The sequence below is a fragment of the Schistocerca nitens genome, chromosome 1, assembly GCF_023898315.1.
Source record: "Schistocerca nitens isolate TAMUIC-IGC-003100 chromosome 1, iqSchNite1.1, whole genome shotgun sequence".
In the NCBI taxonomy this organism is placed as follows: domain Eukaryota; kingdom Metazoa; phylum Arthropoda; class Insecta; order Orthoptera; family Acrididae; genus Schistocerca; species Schistocerca nitens.
The window spans coordinates 769172253-769194539 of record NC_064614.1 but is presented as its reverse complement, the minus strand read 5'-3'; the positions used below and the strand labels follow the sequence as shown (position 1 = coordinate 769194539).

The following is a 22287-nucleotide window of genomic DNA, read 5'->3' as shown; positions in this document are numbered from 1 at the left end:
TCGGATAAATGGCACATGATACAGTTGCAAATTGTGTGTTGTGGTTTGTAATCTTCGTTAGTTATGTAAGATGTGACGAGTAAAATTTTGTTTGAGAAAATCCTCATACACAAAAAATGGTTCAAATGGCTCTGAGCACTATGGGACTCAACTGCTGAGGTTATCAGTCCCCTAGAACTTAGAACTAGTTAAACCTAACTAACCTAAGGACATCACAAACATCCATGCCCGAGGCAGGATTCGAACCTGCGACCGTAGCGGTCTTGCGGTTCCAGACTGCAGCGCCTTTAACCGCACGGCCACTTCGGCCGGCCTCATACACATACTGTATAACTGTATTGGTGACATCCTACACAACATCATTTTTATTTACAGACAACTAAATAGATTTGAACTGGTTGAGTGATGATGATAGTGGAGCTTCTCAAAATTCCGGTTTTCCGACAGACAAGATATGGCTCATGAATACCTTGTAGCTTTGTAGCTGACTTCTCCTACAAATTGTAAATTTACATTGTACAGTGAAGCGCAACGGCAAAATATCTTTGCAAGTAAGTACTTTCTCGAAGTTCTCAAATACATTCGATCCATGTTACTGCAGGAGCTTGCACACACGAACCATCAAAAGTGGGGGTGGGGAAGAAAGGGGAGAAAAGAAACCATGACCGTGCGACCACTTTTTTTTAAGTATTCGGACACTTGAGTTGTGCCAAAAATTGAACTCGTTTCAGGTTTTCATTTAATGTAGATGTAGAACGTCTTAATTTTTTTAGTGCTTCATACGAGATACACTCCTGGAAATGGAAAAAAGAACACATTGACACCGGTGTGTCAGACCCACCATACTTGCTCCGGACACTGCGAGAGGGCTGTACAAGCAATGATCACACGCACAGCACAGCGGACACACCAGGAACCGCGGTGTTGGCCGTCGAATGGCGCTAGCTGCGCAGCATTTGTGCACCGCCGCCGTCAGTGTCAGCCAGTTTGCCGTGGCATACGGAGCTCCATCGCAGTCTTTAACACTGGTAGCATGCTGCGACAGCGTGGACGTGAACCGTATGTGCAGTTGACGGACTTTGAGCGAGGGCGTATAGTGGGCATGCGGGAGGCCGGGTGGACGTACCGCCGAATTGCTCAACACGTGGGGCGTGAGGTCTCCACAGTACATCGATGTTGTCGCCAGTGGTCGGCGGAAGGTGCACGTGCCCGTCGACCTGGGACCGGACCGCAGCGACGCACGGATGCACGCCAAGACCGTAGGATCCTACGCAGTGCCGTAGGGGACCGCACCGCCACTTCCCAGCAAATTAGGGACACTGTTGCTCCTGGGGTATCGGCGAGGACCATTCGCAACCGTCTCCATGAAGCTGGGCTACGGTCCCGCACACCGTTAGGCCGTCTTCCGCTCACGCCCCAACATCGTGCAGCCCGCCTCCAGTGGTGTCGCGACAGGCGTGAATGGAGGGACGAATGGAGACGTGTCGTCTTCAGCGATGAGAGTCGCTTCTGCCTTGGTGCCAATGATGGTCGTATGCGTGTTTGGCGCCGTGCAAGTGAGCGCCACAATCAGGACTGCATACGACCGAGGCACACAGGGCCAACACCCGGCATCATGGTGTGGGGAGCGATCTCCTACACTGGCCGTACACCACTGGTGATCGTCGAGGGGACACTGAATAGTGCACGGTACATCCAAACCGTCATCGAACCCATCGTTCTACCATTCCTAGACCGGCAAGGGAACTTGCTGTTCCAACAGGACAATGCACGTCCGCATGTATCCCGTGCCACCCAACGTGCTCTAGAAGGTGTAAGTCAACTACCCTGGCCAGCAAGATCTCCGGATCTGTCCCCCATTGAGCATGTTTGGGACTGGATGAAGCGTCGTCTCACGCGGTCTGCACGTCCAGCACGAACGCTGGTCCAACTGAGGCGCCAGGTGGAAATGGCATGGCAAGCCGTTCCACAGGACTACATCCAGCATCTCTACGATCGTCTCCATGGGAGAATAGCAGCCTGCATTGCTGCGAAAGGTGGATATACACTGTACTAGTGCCGACATTGTGCATGCTCTGTTGCCTGTGTCTATGTGCCTGTGGTTCTGTCAGTGTGATCATGTGATGTATCTGACCCCAGGAATGTGTCAATAAAGTTTCCCCTTCCTGGGACAATGAATTCACGGTGTTCTTATTTCAATTTCCAGGAGTGTATAAAGACGGAAGTATCCAAAATGTGAAGTGTACATTCTCGTTACTCCTGTGCTTGATTACGTAACGGTTCTCTAAAACGGAGAGCTGCTGGGAGAGCTTTATAAGGATAGGACGCCATCTGTAACTTGACCTGAAATCCAACACGCTCTGCTGATCACACAAGCGCCTCGTACTTAGGTAAGCCGCTGTAACAGGTGATACTGTCAGGTGTAAACCACGTCCTCACATTTTGAGCTGTTTTTAAACGAAATGAATGTTTTGATCTCACGTACGTTACACGTCGGTTGTAGTGTGGTGGGAATGTAAATTCAGAGCAGCAGTATCTTGGAACACGATCATGCTGAAACTATGATTCCCTTGTGGCCACCGAGCAGAACTGTTTCGTAGGTTTCGGTCTCGGTTTTTAGGTTTCATTTGATAAATTTTAAGAAACGAACTGTTTGCATCGAATAGGACTGCAGCATACAAAACACGGATCGAAAGAGTGCACAACATTACATGACTACAGATTTACGAGGGCGGTAATGGATAAGAATTTCAATGAAATGGTACGGCCCAGTGAAGAGAACAAGACTTTTACGATTACTGTCCAATAAGACATAACATTTTAGCAAAAGCACCACTAGAAATCTTTCTCAATCGAAGATTGTGGCACGATTATTTCATAAAAACACTGACTTCTCTCGTCAGCCTTTTGGAAATGTGACATGCGCCTATTTACTTAATTAGCAACAGAGGATTACCTAAATATTTTTGTATTTGCCTGAATAAACAAGGAGATATGAATTTGGAGGACACATTTGCGTGTAGATCTCGCCAATTTACATAATCTTTGGTCTAGGCCCACGTTTGTTGTAGTTCTTCGTTTCTCCTTATAACTTTCAGTGTAGCCCATTGCTATTTCAGTAACCCACGCCAATCACAGTGAAGGTCATTTTTTGGTGAACTCGGGAAATTTAGTGAGTCATGTCCCTCTGTCAACATTTCTACGTGAAGTTACGCATAGCTCTAACGAAACTTTCTTCTGGATATAAAGGATATGATGATATTGTCGGAAAACCAAGAGCGTCTCAAGGTCAACATTTACTTTTTCCAGCTATCCATATTGCCCATTTCATTATTTTAATTACAATGCTTTTACAAAACACGAAACCTCTCAGAGATGGGATGTAGATCACGACTGACGGGGCTCACGATGTACCTGGTATCTTTACGCTCCATCAGACTTTCAGACTGTGTTAAATCTGAATAACTACTGATATCACCAACAAAGAATAAGAAACTTCGTTTATCTCTTTGTATTGCATAACGAGGATGTAGAACGAAGGAAATTTGTTTCATCCTTAATCTTGAAATAACGGCTTCGATTTATTTGTACTGACACGTCTGCTCTTATTATTGTATATATTTTAGACTGTATGAGATGGTTTATAATTAAAACCCATTATAATTAAACCCGCTACGATCAGTGTATCAGCCAGGAGCATGTGTTTTCAATTTCAGCTTTCTTATCGTATCTCTACTGTTAACTCTTTGGTCTTGAAAAAGTCTGTTCTATTATTACTAGGTTCATCTAAAATGTAACATTTTAAACATACGCAGCAACTCAATGTGGTTTAGACGAGCTTTAATTGTCTATCGAAAAATGAAACAGGACTTACTGGACTCATTTATTTATTTATTTTTTTTTTTTGAGTCATCAATCTTCTGGCTTATTTGAGGCGACCCGCCACGAACTGTTCTCCTGTGAAAACCTTTTCACCCGATACTAGCAATAGCAACCGACGTCCTCAATTATTTTCTGGATGTATTCCAACTCGGTCTTCCTCTATAGTTTTTTACCCTCTATAGCTACCTCTAGCACCATTGAAGTTATTCCCTGATGTCTTAACAGATGTCCTGTCGTCCTGTCCCTTCCTCTTGTCCGTGTTTTCCATACATTCCTTTCCTCGCCGATTCTTAGGAGAACCTCTTCATCCCTTACCTTATCAGTCCAATATAATTTTCAACAGTCGTCTGTAGCACCACATCTCAAATGCTTCCGTTCTATTTCGCTTTCGTCCAGACCATGTTTCACGACCACACGGTGCTGTACTCCAAACGTACATTCTCAGGAATTTCTTCCTTAAATTAAGACCTATGTTAGAGACCAGTAGACTTCTCTTGACCAGGAATGCCCTTGCTGCCATTGCTAACCTGTTTTTATGTCCTCCTTGCTACGTTCATCATGGATTATTTTGAAACCTAGGTAGCAGAATTCCTAATTCTGATGTTCAGTTTCTCGCTGTTCTCATGTGTGCTACTTCTCATTACTTTCATCTTTCTTCGATTTATGCTCAGTACATATTATAGTGCCGTTTAAAAGTTTCAAATAATGTATTACGCAAAACTCGAGCGTCACCAATTGACTGATGCGAATGAAAAGTGGGATTCAAATTAAATCATTTATCTAGAACTGTCACGAAAACGCGGGTGTACATATGAATAAAATTCACATCCGCACAGAACATAGTAGTCCATAAAGAGCTAGTATGTTTTATTTTAAATTGAGAATAGTGCAAACTCTCAATTTAGTAATGATTAGGCCTTTCATATTCTCTGTTTTATTTTCGAAAGCGCGACATTCTGGTGACAAGATAGTTCCATATGCAATGCTAGAATGCACTGTCTTCAGGATGAATTCTTTCGTCGTGTTGTATTTATGTTCTAGACGTGGAATGTAACCAAAGATATAGCATTCAATATCTCAAAATACGCTCTTGTTATTACCACTTTGTTCCGCCACCTCCTTCAATTATCAGAGTGATCTTCCACGTACCTACTTTTAAAGTTGTAAAATTGCTGTTGAAACACCCTGTCCCTCTACAAGCCCCGTAGGGGCTACTGGCTCGCTAATGGGGTTCCCCACGCAGCAGCGGCTTAGGTTATTAGTATTAAGTGCAGAGTACAAAAGGAGGCTATATTTACTCAACAGCACTACATATTTTGAAATGCCGAAAGCAGCGAAGGCATTCACGTCTACGTATTTCGGCCGAGCATACGCATATTACTCAGAAAATTTCAGTTGTTTATTTTCCAGCACGGCAGACTGCTTTCTGAATGACAGTTATGAGTTCGGTGATGTATTAAGACGGAAGACAGGAACTAGTTGTGAGTTCAGTGGTATTACGACGGAAGCGAGGAATGAAGACTAAATGTATGCCAAACTTGCGCTGCAAATGTTCCTGAAACTATTGATGCTTTCGACTGATGTTTATAAAAGGCTGCAAGCCCTGGAAGGTTCAAAGTGAAAACGTTTTATTATTTTCAAGATTTAAAGAATAAATCTACACGCAGCTGCAGATTAACGTTTTTCATCAAATTCCAGACGATCATTGAGTTTAAACAAGATGCCCTGCCTGACGCAGACCCTCTTCTGTCCTTGGAGATCTTGCATGCACTTATTCTTTCCTGTTTAAGTTCTTTCCTTTTTACGTAGCTACATAAAATTTTTCGACTATTATCCATCATACTGCCGGCCTGAGTGGCCAAGCGGTTCTAGGCGCTACAATCTGGAACCGCGCGACCGCTACGGTCGCAGGTTCGAATCCTGCCTCGAGCATGGATGTGTGTGATGTCCTTAGGTTAGTTAGGTTTAAGTAGTTCCAAGTTCTAGGGGACTGATGACCTCAGAAGTTAAGTCCCATAGTGCTCAGAGCCATTTCTATCATACTGTGTGATGTGTATGCGGTCTGACTGCAACCACAACAAATCGCAATAATTTACTTAGTTTTATCGAAAAACGATCTCTTTTTACGACCCAAACGTATTTTCTTGATCCTTTATTACACATGTTTTCCATGCTGAGTATAAAATTGTATTGTAATCCTGACTGCTGAGTGTGATACCTGAAAACATATAGCATTTTTTTTTTGGTACAGTTAAATTCATTTCGTGTTAATAATGAATTAAGTATATGTCTGACTTTTTGCAAGTACACAAATTATTGTATTGTTTTATCAATCAAACATGTCACAGTCGTGACTCCTCAGTCAGTTTTTGCATTGTGACCCTGAAATACATATATAAAAGTTATTTTTAGGTTAAGGAATATGATAGATAAATGTTGATATAATTTAAATTGTACGTGTACATACAATTCGAATGACAAATCGGCTGTACCATATTCCCTAACCTGAAAATAACCTGTACGTATGTATTTCAGAAAAACAGTAAAAAGCCCACTGAGGATGCCACAATTGTGCTGTAACATGTCTGGATGATAAAACAATAGTGTGTGTACTTGCAAACAGGCGGACCCATATACTGCAAGCATGGGAACTGAGTTGAAAACTCCAATATGGTAAGTAATTCATATTACTGTTTAGGATTTCTGGCTCCCTAATGACGAAAAGTACATAAATTGATAAATATGCGACAAAACGTAAGCCACTGTGATTGTAGTTGTGGTCGCAATTCGTTCTGGTGCAAATAAGTTCGTGCGCCCGGTATATCTAATGTTTAATGAAGTTTTAACTCTTTTAGACCCAGTGGTTTTCGCCTCAAACCACCATTCTATTGATTTTGTTTTAAAATACCAGTGCCCTTAGCATGAAACCACCGATGCTACGGAAACCCTGAACGACCGAGGCTTTGTCATCCGTGGTTAAAACCGGTGTCTTCACTGCCGGCATAAGTATCTTTCGGGTTAGAGATGTTTGGCCAGCGTGCCTTTGAAAGAGGTGACTGGAAATTCCCACAGGACAAAGGGTGACCCTGGGGACTGTAACGTTCGCCGTTCTAATGGCCAATTCCACGAGGCATACCTCTAGCTATCCGCAAAGCTGCCCTGAGGTATGTAAACATTCTCAAATACCTGCAGTTTGGAATTCACGTGAACCTCTAGTCCTCATAATGACCACACGAACATTAGCTTAGCACGAATGGTATTTTGAGGCTCTTAGTAGAAGATAAAACTTACGTTTTATAAAACCATGTCTTAAGAGACCGTATTTAAAATACTCTTCGTAACAATCCCGGAAAATGCATACTGTGTGTTTATTTCCTTATGCATCAGCTTCGTGCTGTGGTGAAGATTTTAATAAAAAAAATTAGAGGAAGGAAAGAACCACGAGTCGCAGGACATATATTGAACATTGTACGCAAAAAAAATCGCACTTTATGGAATTTTCGTAAGAGTGTGTTATATCACATTAAACTCCGAGAAGTATTGTTAGTTATTCTTAAGTTGTCGCTGTTGGTAATGCATTGTTATCCATGTACCGTGTGACTGCGATCGCACGAAATGCGTAATAGCCGCGTGTTTCCTGCACCGCCAGTTTATAAATAATTGGAATTTAATTTCGCTCGATATGTCATCGAACCACTGTTAACAGTTGTTCAGTCTTTGCGTATGTTGATATTCTGCGTTATTTACTTGACATTCGACGAATGACCACTTATCACGTGTCGTAACAACGTTACACTGGAATGATTTATACAAGGTGCACGACACACATCACTGTCTAGTCTAATCTCGAGCTTTCCACGGTTTTCCAAAATTAGTTCAGAAGAATTTCCAGTAACCATTCTGACTCGAGTTTTCCATCGTTTTTCATAATCAGTTCATAAGAATGTGCAAAACGTTCCTCCAAAACTACAAAATGCATTTTCTTTCCTGATCCCTCCGACTCTACGACCTTGGACTCTGAACTATAATTTTATTTTTTCCTGTTTCAAATAAAATTACCGATTCTTAGTAATAGTTATGTTTTGCTGGAAGCAGTTTGTTTAACTTAAAGAATTTGTTTTTACTTCATCTGGTCGTCTGATGGAAACTCGTCCTACGTTGACTTTCCATTGAAACAGTTTGCTTCTTTGCGTATGGCTAGAGTAGGTACTGCAAAGCGTGTGTTGAGCACAAGGAGGACCAGCTCTTACTGATTTCTGACTAGTGAGATCCCGTTTGTTCACATATCCGTGGCATTCACAGCATGAGGCTATAAATTTCAAACTCCAAGAGTATGGTTTGTCTTCATCTCTTCAATTTGGATCAAGTGACAAAATAATGATCGTAGTAAGGCTTCTACTCCTTTTCTCCCCGTATACAAGAAGTCTACGTCATGGCATTTTTCGCCATTCTTATTTTTCTGCTACTGAAGTTAGATGTCAAGTAGGTTTTTAGTTTGTAAAGTCACATGCTCTTTCCGTTGCAGCGAACCTATCAACAGTTATCACCTTCGTCTTATTTCATACAACTAATCGTCCGTTTTCTTTCTCTCTTTCCCCCGTAGAATTGCTATAATATTGTGCAATTATAGTGATGACCTCTGCATTGCATAAACAATGCAAAAGAAATTGACAGACGAGATCTTACACATAACTGCAGAGGCATCGCTTAGATCGATTAGGAGGGTGATGTGAAGAACATGTTACTAAATATGCGGTAAAATAGTATTATACCATTACTATTCTGCTCACTAAGTTCCCTCTCTCGTTCTCAGTAGTCCTGGAACTAGATTCGATCAACACTATCATGATAGGTGAAATTATGTTCTTTCCATTCGATGATAAGTTCTAACGAAATGGGGTAAAACAAGCACTATAAGTGAGTTAGCCACTAACCGCGCACTGCAGGAAGACGATGCGTGATTTTCTGATGGGAGAAACATAATCGTCCGAAGTCGCAAGACGGTGTACGATTTTGGACCAATATTCACTTTTATAGGGTCGCTGCCAAACTTAATCCAGCGTGCCGTGTAGTGTAGTGTACATTGGATTTGTTGTTAACATCCATGGGCCAACGAGAATAAAAGGCCTCTGGCATTCGAAACAAAGAAACGGAAAATACAGACTAATTAAAGTGGAAAGAAAAAATTTGTAAAATAATCAGTCAAGTGAATTATTCCTCTACATTAAAATAATCAAAGTTGGTGTTGAAAACCCTTCAGAAATAGAGATATGCGTATCGTTTGCGACCTTTACCCAGTGAAAGCGCAGTCCGCATTAGGACTCGTACATAATTTAAATGCATCTATAGAACAAAAGTTAAAAGACGTGAGCAAATGTTGCAGCCAGGACTATGATTGCATTGAGGATTTCAGACCTGCAGGATCTACACAACACATTTGGCGTCAATGAAAAATAAAATATTCTTTAACATAGGCACAGGTTACCTATTTCGAAAAGAGTCGTCCTACAAAATTAAGGCATACAGATTGATTGCTCCCTAAATCGCGGACTACAAATAGCATCAGCGCCTCAAGAGACTTGAATTACAGGATTAAATCACGTTATAAATTGAAGTATAAACTTCTAAGCAATATCCTCATAGAATCAGAATGTAGGTATTTGCCTGACAACGGAGAGGCGTTTCGTAACGGAGCACAAGCTCGAATTGGGGAAGAATAGAAAGGGAAATCGGCTGTACCCTCCCGAAGGAACCGTCCCGGCATTCGCCTTAAGCGATTTTAGGGAATTTGAACAGCTGTTGTCTCCAATACGAGTACAGTGTTTTAACGGTAAATTGTTTTAGCAACAACACAAACTATTTGAAACATAATAAAAAATGAAGCAGTAAAGTGAAATCTGCAAAATGAGGAAATTTTTGCTGCTACTTATGAAATGATCAAAGATACTCGGAAAATTGTAGGCATTATCAATAAGCTTTTTATTTAATTAGCAGATATATTAAGTCCGAACAATTTCTTAGTGGATAAGTTCCGGTTTCCAACCAAAAACATTACAAAAAGTTTAATACATTTAAACTCCTGTATCTTTTACGAGTTTTAGTCACTGCACGCAGCCGTGTTAAAAAAATAAAAGCAGATAATTTTCGATAGCAGAGTTTTATAACATAATGACTTTCAAAATGTTGGCTGAAATGGCTTGGTAAATCGCTGGTGTGTGCGTTTTCAGGCGATAATTGCTCGCGACATTGCTAGCGATGCATCGCTTGTATGAAGGACGTTTTATGAGGTCGTTATCGACAGAACTACTTGTTGTCAGATCAGGGGGGAGGCATGACGTAATAGATCACGTACAAATGATACTCGCGGCTATAAATTACGTATCAGCGAAATGAAACACACTATTAAGCAACGAGAACTCTAGTGCCAGACCTAGGCTTACCATACGTCCGGGATTAGCACGGACACTCCTGGCTTTTAAGTGTTGATTCGTCTCCAGCCAACCTGATTTAGGTTATCCATGATTTCCCTAAATTGCTTCAGGCAAATGTCGGGATGGTTCCTTCGAAAGAGCACGGCCGATTTCCTTCCCTATCCTTCCCTACTCCGACCTTGTGCCACCTCAAAAATTCAAATGGCTCTCAGCACTATGGGACTTAACTTCTGAGGTCATCAGTCCCCTAGAACTTAGAACTACTTAAACCTAACCAACCTAAGGACATCACACACATCCATGCCTGAGGCAGGATTCGAACCTGAGACCTTAGTGGTCGCGCGGTCCCAGATTGTAGTGCCTAGAACCGCTCGGCCATGTACCACCTCTCTAATGACCTCGTTGGCGACGGGACGTTAAACACTAATCTCTCTTGCTCTTTTAAGTGCTGTCCGGGACTTCAAAAATGGCCGGGGTTTGTGAATTTTGTGACTGGAGAGAACTTTTCTTTTACTTTTAGACCCCTTTGTTCGACATCGCGTTTTTAAACATTCTCTTACGGCCGTGCCCGTCTCAGCCGACCCTGGAGCAAGCGGTGACGTCGAAGGAGAGGCATGACTATTGGCTCTGCCACAACTTTTCAATTAATTATTTAGCAGAAAACTGGGGCAATGTGTTTGTTTTATTTTCGTGTGTAAAGTAACTCGTCTACACATATTCGATCATTCTGTCTCTATTCGTTAATTGTCTCATCTTGTAGCAACAGACAAAGAAAGCTTGTATTTAATGTTTTTTACAATTTTCTGCCAAATAATTTCTAAGCACTATGAAAGGAAGTAATGATGTTCAGAAACAAAAATTCTTCTCAAGCGTAGAAAAGTTTTTTGATTCTTTTATCCAATGCTTAGAGTTGTGGGGAACTAGTTTTAATAAAGTTGATAATTTTCAGTGGATAAATTTACGAACTGAAATTGCCAGGTTTCATTTATTTAAGAGTGCACAAGTTGTTAGTGGAATCATAAGTTCCATAAATATTGATGGCCAACATACGTTGCTGAACCAGATAATTCAAAAACAAAGGATACGTTGTTGTTCAATTACTAAAAAAGTACCAGATCTATTGAAGAGAAGTTGGAAGGTGTTTCAAAAGGTTGATATTTCATGTTGCACTATTTCTAAGACGGTTGAAATGGCGATGACTTTTGCGTAGGGCATATAATTAAAATAAACAAAACATTTCTGAAAAAAAATCTTGTGTAGTGAAATATACAAATGAAGAAATAGTTAGATGTTACAGTAAGCTGTTAAGAAAGGTAATTTCCAAAATATACCTTGAGTCGGACCAAATAGATAATATGTCCTGGACTGGATCCAAAAAAATATGGTAAACTTAGTCAGGCCAAAGGGGCACTGTATGACTTTGATAGTCAGCTGGCAGCCAGAAGAATCAAGTATCAACATTTTAGGAAGTCGAATTCCAACAACCTCTCGCAAGTCAGCACGGGGACGAGAAAATGTGGACACACTGTATGTACTGAGGATACGAACTGCGCTGACACAAAAACGATAAAGCTGACTCACCCTTTTTAATGATGCGTAAACGGATACAACGATTTCAAATCACATTTGATTTCATTAAAAGGAGACCAATGATTTAAAAGGCAAACTTATTGCTTAATGGATGAAATCTGTCTATAATATTTTGGAAATTTGTATAAAAATATATTACTTCTTACGATTTGTGCAGCGAAAATATATGTTTCATGAGACTGTGTTGATGCACTTAACTTGTCGAATGTTATCTATACGAGCGAATAGGGAATCGACGTGGTATGGAAACTTCTTATCAGTATGTATAATTTGCAGTATTCTAATTTTCCCGTCATTACAAGGTATATAAAATTCATATTCCTCCAACAGCAGCAGCTTCAACAAACCGTTATAAACAGTATGGATGACTGGTTTGCAAAATGATAGTGCCCTGAACATAATTGCTGTGTCGAAGATCTTCATATTATTGAACACCACACGAAAGTTCGTGTTATGCATTCGCAGAAAGTTGCAATAGATTTGACACTTCTGATTTGGGTGTCAAGAATAGCCCAGTGCTGTTACTTGCATTTCATATTTTTCTTAAGATTTTGATGAATGGGGACAGAAACATTTGTCTTTCTGGCCATTCGACTCGTTTGTGGCTGACGCTAGCAACAGCGTAGGTCCTTGTATTGTTGATATTTGTGTTACGTCCCGGTTCGTGCTGTTTTTTCTGAGGATATGCGAGAATTGTTAAATAAACTGTCCAGCGATTATTGCTTGGGCATAACTGGGTTGTGGCACCCGGGGCAATGAGTCAGGGAATAAGGTGGTCCTGGTGCCCGATGAAAAGAACGGAAAGAAGTAAGGAAACATTAACAATGGGAAGGAAAAATGGAACAATCAGTACTATCAGTCAAGACAAGTTTTTCGCTATGTTAAAATAATCAGCTTGTTTTGGAAATCATTCTGACGTTAAGAGATGAGAAACATTGATCTTGTTCTGGACATCCTGCGGAGGTTAAGATATGAGAAACATTTACATCCAACCAGGTCAAAGATTAATCTCGAACATCAGTTAATTGTATTTATAGAACGAAGGGAATAAGATAGGAGCAAGTACTTTGGCCAAGGCTATGACAAAGCATTCAGCATGGGTTGCGTATTCAGTGGCGTGCAAAAAAGAAGTCATGTCACAATTTGAACCAAGCCCTTAAAGGTGCTACAGAGGCTACTGAAGAATTAGAGATATTTCGAAACAATAAAGAACACGTACAAACTTTTTGGTCGCAGGGTACTACGTTGGTGAGAAACGATATGTGGGCGACGTTTTGTGGAGTTAGGAATGGCCTGCAGGAGGTAGGCAAGAGACCCCCAAAACTGTAGAAAAACTCTTTCGGACATCTGTTGTCTTCGCTGTGCTTAGTTTCGTTTCGTGCGTCGGTAATTCTGGTGTCTCGTCTTCTTTCGTATATAAAAGCAGATAACAAATGGTTCAAATGGCTCTGAGCAGTATGGGACTTAACATCTGAGGTCATCAGTCCCCTAGAACCTAGAACTACTTAAACCTAACTAACCTAAGGACATCACACACAGCCATGCTCGAGGCAGGATTCGAATCTGCGACCGTAGCGGTCGCGCGGTTCCAGACTGAAGCGCCTAGAACCGCAAGGCCACCACGGACGGCTAAAGCAGATAACAGAGTAAACTCAGTGACATCTGCTACGAAAGTCAGGCTAGGGTGGCTTTAGTTTGTCTTTAACCTGATGGCGAAGATCCTATTATAAAGCGAAATGACAACGAGTGTAATCGCTGTTTTGTGCCTGTTCTTCATTTCTGAACACTCCTGGTTTTCGGTTTTCCTTGGCTCGTGAGTGCGACCACGTGGACTGATGGAAATTTGTTAATAAATTCAGCGGTCTTACATCTTGACCTACGCTTATTAACTGAGCAACGATCAAGAACTTCGATAATACCTGTTTGAGTTTTCTTCGTTAGTATCGAATATGGATGTAGGCCAGTTTTATTGGCAAAATACTCGACATACATGCCTTGCAGAACGTGGATGACAAATACGGCATAATTAGGTTGTTATTAGGCAAATTTTGGAATAAAATGACAGTTAAACTTAATACAAGTATGTGAAAAATCATTTTTCACCGTAATTGTAATACGTAATATTAGTTTCCGACAAAGACAGGTTTTGAAGAGGTCGCGTATATTTTCGGTCGTTTGATTTGGTTTCCTCTCTGAAGCTTCTTTAGGGTGGTACATTTATGAGTTGCGAAGTTGTTTTTCCGGTAAGACGACTTCTCTGTCGCGTATTGCATTATTGTAAGCAAATGCGTTTAATATCGTCGGCCACAACTAAGGAATTTTGTTATGCGGCTAATATTTCCATGTAGAATACATTCGCAAAGGCACATTCAACAGTTTTTCGTTTCCGTGATAAACTAGCTGAAGTATCCTTTGTAAGCAACTAACTGATGCCTTCCGTTATATTTAAAAGAATGGGTAAAAGTGGATAAGCTTCATAGCCTAGAATAACAAAACGTACAGTTGTCTCGCATTCTGGCAAAGCAGTGGCATCAGCAATTTTGAATCTTCTCCCAAGAGAATGCAGAAGCAATTCTGAAGACCTAATTGTATCAGCATCATTTTGTTTTCCATAGCCACAAATGTTAATATTTATGAATTTAAATCTAGCATCCCCCAGTACTGGTAACAAATAGAATATTTTGTTTGTAGTTTTTGAACGTAGAGCCAGATGGGCACAGCAGATAATTCGAATATGTTTCCCGTTTGCAGTTCCTAAACGGCAAGAAAAATCCCAAATATTGTAGTAGTCGTGCGTTGTTTTTCTGAATTCATTTGCAATTTTCATTTTAGACAATTTAACAACTCGGTATATAATTTTTGTTATCTCTCTTAACGATTTTGTCAACAGTTGCAGTTCCAACATGAAAAGAAAATAGTAGACTTCTAAAGTGTACAGATATCTGCAAAACAGTTGGAATTCAGTAAAGAAGATGCATTTATTTCAATGTATCGCATATTTATAAATATGTGGAGTTGTTTTCAAGAGAAACGGGGTAATCTCTCAACGTTTTGTTTTTCGGCACATGTAGTTCGAAAAAATGGAAAAGCTTAGTTGATAAACTTAGGACTATCCTTAGATCCATTCCAAATCTAGAAAAGCGCGTTTCTCAGCACTTAGCTGCACGCTGTTATCAAACTCATTGAAGATAACGTCCAAACCGAACACATAATTGAATCCCCATCTTTGTTTTCTTTTGTTTACTGTATTCCATATATGTGTGAAGCTTTAGAGTGTTTAATTTTACGAGATTCCGCGAAGGTAAGACTGCTGATGTCAGCACTGTATCATTACTGTGACGCAATTCGTATTCTTTCTTTATTTAACGAAAACAATACGTTCCGTCAATTCCGCCTCTTTCTGATCCAACACACACACACACGCTTACATCTGTAAATGTATGTGTGACTTGTGATACACTCTCGTCCGATAGTCTTAACCCAAACGTCAAGCCGGCCAGAGTGGCCGAGCGGTTAAAGGCGCTACAGTCTGGAACCGCACGACTGCTACGGTCGCAGGTTCGAATCCTGCCTCGGGCATGGATGTGTGTGATGTCCTTAGGTTAGTTAGGTTTAAGTAGTTCTAAGTTCTAGGGGACTTATGACCACAGCAGTTGAGTCCCATAGTGCTCAGAGCCATTTGAACCCAAACGTCAAATTTTCGATTAGTAGATTTGTAATTGGGGCTTTTCGTTTAATTTCGAATGTCTCAAATGATACTGTGTCCACATAACAGTACATTCGTTTGAGGTATCGACAACGAGGGGGTGTTAGGGACCATTTTCCGGCTAGGAGGCAGGAAATCCACCATGTCATTTTCAAACGACCCTTCCCGCATTCGTCTGAGATGATGTAGAGGAAAGCGCGGAAAATCTAAATCTGGATTGGCGGATGCAATTTTAATTAATACTGAACTCCGCATCACGTCACTTTATTATTCCCAAATGGAGTATGTGTAGAGATGTAATACAAATACGGAAAGGTTGAAGTCCTTAAGTACTATGATGACTCATTTTCCAGAGGAAATCACTTTACAAATGATTTCACATCACTGCTGAAATATAACTTATGCGCTGGTTGCTTGAATGGAAGTTTCTAGTTCCCTAACTAGAAGACAGCACATGTCAAATCAATCTACGATAATGACCGCAGAACTGTCCCATATCACTACCATGGATATACAGTTCTGTGCATACAGACTGATTCGTCAATCTTATAATGTTTATTTTTACATGATTACTCGGATATAATAAGATAGCCGTTGTCAGCGCAGTCCGTGAAAGAGAAGCCGAGTCTGGTTAAAAACTATGATCGTTGAAACTGTTCTGCTTTCTTTTTCTAAATCGAGGCGATTGTTTATTCGGTGATTTAAGCTTAGTTGCATAGTGTTTCGCATAAAACTTGGTAGCGCAGCAGCGCTAGGATCCTATGGTAAAGCAAAGGGTGGCTGAAAGGGTAGCACGTGGACCCAACGGCTTTCTCTTCTGCGTGAGTCAACAGCTGACTCAGCAGCCCGCGTAGCGTAGCCGATACCATCGGCCGTTTGGTAATCACGTCAAAGGCTTAGCCTCTGCACCAGCACTCACTCCGGCAACAGCTCACATATTCTTCGAGCGAAGGAAGTTTGAGTGCTTGCATTCATTCTCATCGCTGTATGTTGCAGGTGTGGCGTTCATGTTTTTACGCATATCAATTTCTCAGACAAGTTTCAGGGAATAAGGTAGCATGAAAAATTAGAAATTTTTAAAATGGAAAGTATACTAGAAAATCAAAAGTTACATTTTAACACAGGACGCTGTTCAGCTGCTTGCCCGAGAGTCAGATCACACGGATAGGCTTGCGGCCTGACCAGCAGCAGAAAACACTCCAAACAGGTCGAGGCGCTCATTCACAGGCTGCCAACAACAAACACGATACGTTTCTTGAGTTCACAGGTAGAACCGCCACTTCATAGGAAACTGAGAAAGGCTAAGAAAAAGTAATAATGACCGGTATTCTGAAATGAACGCAGAAACATTCCTCGCTTAGCCATAGGCTGCAGAGCTGTGTCCGCCATCGTTGAGTATGGTGAATTATGATAATGATGAATGCACACTGCGATATTGTATCTAGTAAGCTATGATTTTCTCAGAGTTGTAAGAGTCTGTTGCTGTTATAGTTCTGAAATCAGTTGCTGGACACACATTGAATTCAATCTCTCAGAGGAATGCGAATTCCATTATGTATGTCTCTGAATTCACTTTCTTGGAAGTTACCTTAAAACAGTTTGCTAAGCGCTGAATTAAACAAATTATATATAGTATTATCTGCAGTGCCAACATGCTCACCGGGATAGTGACACCGTTAGCCTGACATTCAAACTACGCAGCTTTTCACCTGGTATCTCATATTGATGCCTGATCTATATTTAACCCAACGAACTTAGAAATATATACGTGTGTAGTTGCAGAAAGTGTTTTAGGGTACAGTTCATAAGCCTTACGATTTGCTTTTTTGCATTATTTTGTTCGTTTATTACCAGTGTTAGTGTTAGGACTGGTTAGGACACGAGATTTTCACGCACTACTACAAGATTACGTCAATCAGAGGGTGTTATATGCGGAACTGACACTTGAGATTTTTAAACGGGTCTTACGTTATGCTTGGTGATGAGTTCTGGTTATTGATATGATCTGCTTCCGAGAATAAAATGAATTTTCAAATGCGCAGGGCCTATACAGAGTAAAAATTTCTTTGCCTGTCTTTTTGTTATTGATAATCTTCGTTGTTCTTCAGGATTAAAATGCTTATACATCGTAGATTTCATGTGAGGTTTCACAACTAGTAATCACAACTACAGCTATACCAAATTTCTTAAGTTGACGGCTCATGCTTGAAACGTATAAACCACGTGGTTTATACAAATTAACGAAGCGTGAGGCGGAAAGTTTCAGCCTCGGCGGGAACGAACCAATGCAGCCAACAGATAGGTACATCGAACGGTAGTGCATCAAGCTGGGAACAAATTAATGCAGCGTGCTAATTTGCTTGTGGCTACACTAGAGAAAGTGAAGCTGCAAACAACGATTCCTATTGAAAAATTTCGAGAATAGATTCAATTTAGTGTACGATAGAAAACCAACAAAGTGTAGCTCTCCGAATAACACAAATTCTGTGAATACGACGAGATCCAAATAATGAAACACTTATGAAACTACCCAATCTGCACATTACAAAAACCTGTTCTATTGCAAGAAAACTGATGCCTGGCTTGTTTCTGAACTGAGATTGAGTGAGCCATGTTAAACGCATACTACTGTCTTAGCTGTAAATACAGTTTGTAAATTTTCGGAGCATGATTTCCTTTCATAATATGATGATTGATTTCAGGCTAATAAAATATTTGCGATTCGAATAACGAAAGTCGCCTGAATTTAGTATGCCCCTTTCGAGCGTTTTTCATCCACTGTCTTCTTGGGTATAGGGAGCCATTCGAGACTGTCGGTATTTTATCTCCATTCGAGACAGACTCTAGGTCTGTCTATAAAATAGTCTCTGAAGAAGGACCTTACACTTTTTACCTTTCTCAGGAGCAAACGTTTCAGTGTGTTTTTTCCAGTTCAACCCCTCATCAATGCATACACCTAGAAATTTTAAATATTCTACCGTAGTAACTGATTTCTGATCGAAGTCTATATTTATTTATGGTGTAATTCCATTTACTGTGTGGAACTGTTTATACTGTGTTTTGTCAAAGTTTAGTGAGAGCCTATTTGCAGAGAACTACTTAATGATTTTCTGAAAAACATCGTTTACAATTTCACCAGTTAATTCTTGTCTCTTGGGTGTGATAGCTATACTTATATCATCGGCAAAAAGTACCAGCTTTGCATCTTTGTGAATATAGAATGGTAAGTCATTTATATATATTAAGAACAGCAGAGGACCCAAGACCGAACCTTGCGGCTCCCCATTCTTGATTGTTCCCCAGTCTGAGAAATCACCAGTTTTTTGCATTTTATGTGAACTGCTTACTTCAACTTTCTGCACTCTTCCAGTTAGGTATGATTTAAACCATTTGAGCACTGTCCCATTCACACCACAGTACTTGAACTTATCTAGAAGTATTCCATGATTTACACAATAAAAAAAAAAACCTTTGATAGATCACAAAAAATCCCAACAGGTGATTTCCGGTTACTCAGAGCATTTAATATTTCATTAGTGAAAGTATATATAGCATTTTCCGTTGAAAAACCATTCTTTAAACCAAACTGACGTTTCGTTAAAACTTTATTTTTACAAAGGTGTGAAGCTACTCTGCAATACATTACTTTTTCAAGAATTTTGGATAAGGCAGTCGGATGAGAGATTGGACGGTAGTTGTTGACATCAGACATATCCCCTTTTTTATGCAGTGGTTTAACAATGGCAAACTTTAGTCCATCTGGGAAAATACTCTGCTTCAGAGAGCTATTACATATGTGGCTAAGAATCCCACTTATTTCTTGGGAACAAGCTTTTATTATCCTGCTGGAAATGCCATCAATTCCATGTGAGCTTTTATTCTTGAGAGAGTTTATTATCTTCCTAATTTCAGAAGGAGAGGTGGGTGGAATTTCAGTTGTATCAAATGGGGTGGGTAAGGCCACTTCCATTAACTGCCTTGCTTCTTCTAATGAACATTTAGATCCTATTTTCTCTACAACATTTAAAAAATGATCATTCAAAATGTTTTCGACTTCCGGCTTATTGTTTATCAAGTTTCCATTCGCTTTGATGGTGATGCCATCATCCTGTACTCTCGGTTGCCCTGTCTCCCTTGTAATAATATTCCAAAGAGTTAGAAAGTATTCAAAGAAGATCTTTGTGTATTGTAGTTAGTGTAAGAGGATCACAGAGATGTTCAACGAACTACAATATGAGACACTGCAAGAACGATGATGTGTGTCTCAAACAGCCTTATTCATAAAATATTGAGAGCCCACATGCTAAACCAAGTCAACAAGTATAATATTTCCTCCAACAGGCATGTCATATAATGATCACAATGCTAAAATTACAGAAATTTGTACTCTTGTTGGGGTTACCAACAATTTTTCTACTAGTGTATCATTTGTGAATGGATTAGGAAGGGGTGAAAATATTGGTACAATATGCATCGTCCACCATATTCCATACAGTGGCATATAGAGTACTTGTCCACTAAGTCTTTAATGTCCATGATGGACAATAGGTATCCTACTGGACTTTCTTGGGGTGCACCAGAAGTTACTTCATTGCCTCCAGATCACTCTCCATCCATGATAATGAGCTGCTTCCTGTCTGTCAAGAAACAATTGCATACCTTGTTGCGTATTCCATTGGAACATATATTCTTTAGAAGGCATTGGTGTGTTCTCAGGCAATAGGTTTCTGAATGCCTAGGAACTATGAAACAACCTGATTGCAGCACTTCAGTGTTTCGCCTTACGATGTGAAATGTGAACAGCGTGAGTTCACTTGATCAGTTCTTTTCTAATTTCTAAGAAGACAGTTATTTTGTTCCAGTTTGAACTCAGAATATGTTCCAGGATTATACTACAGATACATGTGACTAGTATGAGATGGTTGTCTTGTGGATCAGTATTACTTCTTTTTTTTTGTAAATGGGTGTACGACTTGTGCTCCTTGGCAGTCACAGGAAGAATTTCTTTGGTCAATGAATTTGTGTTGAATTATGTTCATAAGAGTATATCATTCACTTGCAAAATCTGTAACACATGTAACAGATATTCCATCCGGCAGTAGGTCCTTATTAAGTTTTAGCAATTTAATCTGCTTTTAAACACCATTAATTCTGGTTTTGATAACCATGTTACTGATCTTTGCAGCGATGCAGTTACTGAATGGTGACAACATTACTTGATGTTCATTCGTTCAAGAACATTTGAAAACAGAATTCGACATTCAGCCTTGTTTAACTATTTTCTGTTTCAATTCCTGTCTCATCCACAAGTGTCTTGACAATGACTTCTGTGCCACAGACAGCCTTAACACGTGACTAAAATTACTTGTGGTTTTGGGGCTGGTCCAGTAGTAACATTTTGCAGAGGTCATTATTAACAGCTTCATGCATTACCCTTCTGGTACCCAAGCTCATTTCAGTTAACATCTGTCTACCTGTGCTTGCTTTCCTTTGTGCTGTTAGTGCTTTTTTCTCATGAAGCCTTATGATGTAATCTGTATCTGACAGGGGCCCCTATTATCTTCAATTGTTAAGTATATGTCTTACCAGAGCTTGGTTGACTATCCACTTGAACTTGAGACACAAAATCCCTGTTTCCTCAGTTTGCTAGACTCAGACTTTTCTTTCTCTTCCCCCCATAAACCATGGACCTTGCCGTTGGTGGGGAGGCTTGCGTGTCTCAACGATACAGATGGCCGTACCGTAGGTGCAACCACAATGGAGGGGTATCTGTTGAGAGGCCAGACAAACGTGTGGATCCTGAAGAGGGGCAGCAGCCTTTTCAGTAGTTGCAGGGGCAACAGTCTGGATGATTGACTGATCTGGCCTTGTAACATTAACCAAAACGGCCTTGCTGTGCTGGTACTGCGAACGGCTGAAAGCAAGGGGAAACTACAGCCGTAATTTTTCCCGAGGACATGCAGCTTTACTGTATGATTAAATGATGATGGCGTCCTCTTGGGTAAAATATTCCGGAGGTAAAATGGTCCCCCATTCGGATCTCCGGGCGGGGTCTACTCAAGAGGACGTCGTTATCAGGAGAAAGAAAACTGGCATTCTACGGATCGGAGCGTGGAATGTCAGATCCCTTAATCGGGCAGGTAGGTTAGAAAATTTAAAAAGGGAAATGGATAGGTTGAAGTTAGATATAGTGGGAATTAGTGAAGTTCGGTGGCAGGAGGAACAAGACTTTTGGTCAGGTGATTACAGGGTTATAAATACAAAATCAAATAGGGGTAATGCAGGAGTAGGTTTAATAATGAATAAAAAAATAGGAGTGCGGGTTAGCTACTACAAACAGCATAGTGAACGCATTATTGTGGCCAAGATAGACACAAAGCCCACGCCTACTACAGTAGTAAAAGTTTATATGCCAACTAGCTCTGCAGATGATGAAGAAAGTGATGAAATGTATGACGAGATAAAAGAAATTATTCAGGTAGTGAAGGGAGACGAAAATTTAATAGTCATGGGTGACTGGAATTCGTCAGTAGGAAAAGGGAGAGAAGGAAACATAGTAGGTGAATATGGATTGGGGGGAAGGAATGAAAGAGGAAGCCGCCTTGTAGAATTTTCACAGAGCATAACTTAATCATAGCTAACACTTGGTTCAAGAATCATAAAAGAAGGTTGTATACC

General features: G+C 40.4%; 1 protein-coding gene across 1 annotated transcript in view; it reads left to right on the top strand.

The window, feature by feature from the left end:
- Positions 1-18508: 18508 nt before the first annotated feature.
- Positions 18509-22287, top strand: part of LOC126202244 (uncharacterized) — a 272489-nt gene continuing 268710 nt past the window's right edge. The window contains exon 1 of the mRNA XM_049936853.1: positions 18509-18832. The gene's annotated coding sequence lies outside the window, so the exon portion shown is untranslated. The remainder of the gene's footprint in view (positions 18833-22287) is intronic.